We start from the raw sequence: 3,569 nt of genomic DNA, 5'->3' as shown, positions 1-3,569 counted from the left end.
TTGAGGGCACTCAGCAAATGTTCCAAGGTATACCAGGTCTAGCTTCCACCTACTGGGTCTCACACACCTCTGAGAAGACTACAAAAGACCCAGGCCTGGCTTTCTTTGTAGGAGTAGAACTAAAATGTCAAAACAGGCTACTTCGTAGGGTTTAAGATTTCTGGGATTCATAAGATTTCTGAGATCAGCCATGTGAGCTCAAGTGCTTTGCAGAGGGTCAGTGGGTGGTCCGAGGCCATGGAGCTGCTTCTTGCTGTGGGTGGTTCATGGTCCCCTGGGATGCAGTGGGTGAGTGAGATGGTGGTGATGTCCTGCAGCTCTGATCCCATCACTGTGTCACAAAAAGTTTAGTCTTCTGGTGTGTACCTGATCCTCACAGATGCGTCCCTCCATTTCCATTCTAAGGTAACTGCAGTTCTCTTCAGATGTCTGGCCAGATGCATGTTCACTGGCTGCATGGGCAGCACCATTCCTGCCTTCTTTCCTCAAGCTGGGTGAGCCAGGTTGGCTGGGTGCAGGAAAGGGCAGATAAATGGCCCTTGGGTGGGTTGAAATGCTATTAGAACCATTAAGATTTTTTAAAATGTTTTTTCTGTGTCTGCACCTTCACTAGAACAAAGCAACCAAAGTGATGCTTAGCTCACTCTCATGGAAGCACAGTTCTGCCCTGCACCAGTGCCACATGTCACCAGAACAGTGAAGGGGGCAACTGGAGAAAGAAGACAGGGCATTCCTCTCCCGGCAGTGTAATTCCCTCACAGGCATGATGCTGTCTGGAGAGCTGACCCCTGCTGGAGCACTTAAGGCTTTTAGGCACCGACTGTATTGATCTGATTTATATTTTTTAAAGATCACTCTGATTTGCATTTTTATTTTTATTAAAAATTATTTTACTAATTTATTTTTTTTCAATTAGAGATGACATTCAATATTAGTTTCAAGTGTATATAATAGTGGTTTGACATTAATATAACATATAGAGTGATCTCCTGATAAGTATAGCATGGGGGATCTTCTAAAAGGGTAATAATGAAATTCATGAGGGCTCCACTCTCATAACCTAATCACCCTCAATAGACCCACTTTTTATTTATTTTAATCAAACTTATTTGGGTGACATTCATTAATAAAATTGCATAGGTCAGCTGTGCCATTCTATAATGCATCATTTGTATATCGCATTGTGTGCTCACTGCCTTCAAGTCAAGTCTCCTTCCATCACCATTAATCGCCCCTATGCCCTCTTCTTCCTCCCCCCACCCTTCACCCGCCAACCCTATCACCACTCCAAACACGCCACCCCCAGCTGCCATCCCACACCCACCAGCACCTCCTGCTACCCACACGCCACACCCCCAGTCCTCACCCACAACCTCCCACCAGCCTGCCCCTACACCCCAATACTACCCCTCACCCCTATACCCCTCTTACCCCCTACTCCCACCTGCCACCCCACATCCCACACCCCATATCACACAGCCCCCACCCACCACCCACCAGCCCCCAACCCCCACCCCCTACCACCCACCCTTTACCCTCCACCCCCCACCCCCCTTCCCCTGCTTGTGATTTGACATTTGAAATGATATTTGAGATGTGTCCTGAGGGCTCAGGTAGGATTTAGACAGATGAAGAGGGTGAGAATGTGCTTCAGGTACAGACAGTAGCCACAGCCTGGAGGCAGGAGAGATGAACACTGGACAGACCAGAGCATATGCCCCTCAGATGCCTGTGAGTGAGGGGTCAGGACAGGGAAACAGAAGACCCTGCATGGAGGGAAAAGGCAGAGGGGAAAGGGGACCAACCACAGAGTGGTCAGAGCAGGGGAGACAGGGGCCCCTCCATGGGAAGGCAGGGCAGGGGGACAGGGCACCATGAGAGGGGGTGGGCAGTGGGGACAGGAGACCTTGGGAAGGGGCAGGGATGCAGAAGAGTGGATAGGGGACTTTCCACTGAAGCAACAGTACAGGGAAAAGGAAGACCTCTGCTCTAACCAGTTTGGCTCAGTGGATTGAGCTTCAGCCTGTGGACTCACAGGTCCCAGGTCAGATTCCAGTCAAGGGCATGTACCTTTGTTGAGGCCACATCCCCAGTAGGGACTGTGCAGGAGGCAGCTGATCAATGTTTCTCTCTCATCGATGTTTCTAACTCTCTATCCCTCTCCCTTCCTCTCTGTAAAAAATCAATAAAATATATTAAAAAAAAATCATCATTCTCCCCTTAAAAAAAAAAAAGAAAAGGAAGACCCTTCGCGGCTGTGACAGGGCATGGGGGACAGTAGACCCTTCTTGGTAAGGACAGGGGATCATCCATGGAGGGGTCAGTGTCCCCACCTCCTGTACCTTTTGCCCTGGCCCTCCTGCCCTATCCCATCCATGGATGGCGCCCTGTCCTTACCAAGCAGGGTCCACTGTCCTCCCTGCCCAGACACAGCCACGAAGGGTCTTCTTTTCCCTGCCCTGTTGCTTCAGTGGAGAGTCCCTTATCCACACTGCCCTGTGGGGACAGAGCCGGGAGAGAGGGACACCTCCATGGAGTGGGGAGAGCAGACCTTCTGTGGAGGGACATGGCAGAGGGATAGGGGTCCCCCCTTTGAGGGGGCAAGGAAAGGGTGAAATGGACTGTCCATGGCAGGAGCAAGACATGGAGGACAGGGAACCATCCATGGAGGGGAAAGTGCAGGGGGACAGGACACCCCTGTCATGGTCCCCCTGGCACCCCTTCTCTGCCCCTTCAAATGGGGGTTCTTTGTCCCCTGCCTGTTCTCCATGGATGGTCCCCTGTTTCCTCTACTCTGTTCCCTGCATGGAGGGTCCCTGTGCTCCCTGCACTGCTCCATCCCTGGAGAATCCTTTGTTCACCCTTTCCTGACCCCTCAAAAGGTGGGGTGCCCTACCCCTCTGCTCATTTTCCTCCACAGACAGAGGGGAGGGCACCCTCCATGAAGGGAGCAGGACATTGTTTTTCTTGCCCATCTTCCTCCAAGGAGGGTGCCCTCCCCTCTCTGCCCTGTCCCCACTCCATGGAGGGTGCCTCTTTCCCTGTCCTGTCCCCTAGTAGGGGGTTTCTTTGTACCCCTGCCAATTCCCCTCCATGTAGAATGCCCTGTTCCCCCTGTACTGGCCCCTCCATGGAGAGTTCCCTGTAACTAATCCATGGGAGGTGCTTTCTTCCTCTGCTCTGTCCCTTCCAAGAGGGATCCCTATACCCCTGCTCATTCCCCTCCATGAAGACTCCCCTTTCTCCCTTGCCCTAACTCTCCATGGAGGGTGCCTTCCTCCTCTGCCTGCCCTCAGTGTGGGGGGGGTCCCTCCTCTGCCCATTTTCCTCCATGGAGGGTGTTCTCTCAACCCTTCCCTTTCCTCTCCATTGAGATGAATGGGTAGGGGTACCAGGAACCTCCCCTTTGATGGGCAGGACAGGGATGAAGGGGGCACCCTACATGAAATGAGGACAGGAGGACCCACCTTGGAAGGACAGGGCTAGAGGGAAAGGAGACCCTCCATGGCAGTGAGTGGGCAGGGATACAAAGAACCCCTCTTTGAGGAGCGAGGGGAGGGGGAGGGGAA

The 3,569-nt window shown here is 52.5% G+C and overlaps 1 non-coding gene across 1 annotated transcript; it reads right to left on the bottom strand.

The window, feature by feature from the left end:
* Positions 1 to 593: 593 nt before the first annotated feature.
* Positions 594 to 796, bottom strand: LOC132214076 (small nucleolar RNA SNORA74). Its single transcript, XR_009448173.1, has one exon. It is a non-coding gene; the product is annotated as a small nucleolar RNA SNORA74 (small nucleolar RNA).
* Positions 797 to 3,569: the final 2,773 nt, after the last annotated feature.

This window comes from Myotis daubentonii, chromosome 12, assembly GCF_963259705.1.
Source record: "Myotis daubentonii chromosome 12, mMyoDau2.1, whole genome shotgun sequence".
Lineage (NCBI taxonomy): Eukaryota > Metazoa > Chordata > Mammalia > Chiroptera > Vespertilionidae > Myotis > Myotis daubentonii.
The sequence above is the reverse complement of the archived record's forward strand: the minus strand, read 5'-3'. Positions and strand labels throughout refer to the sequence as shown.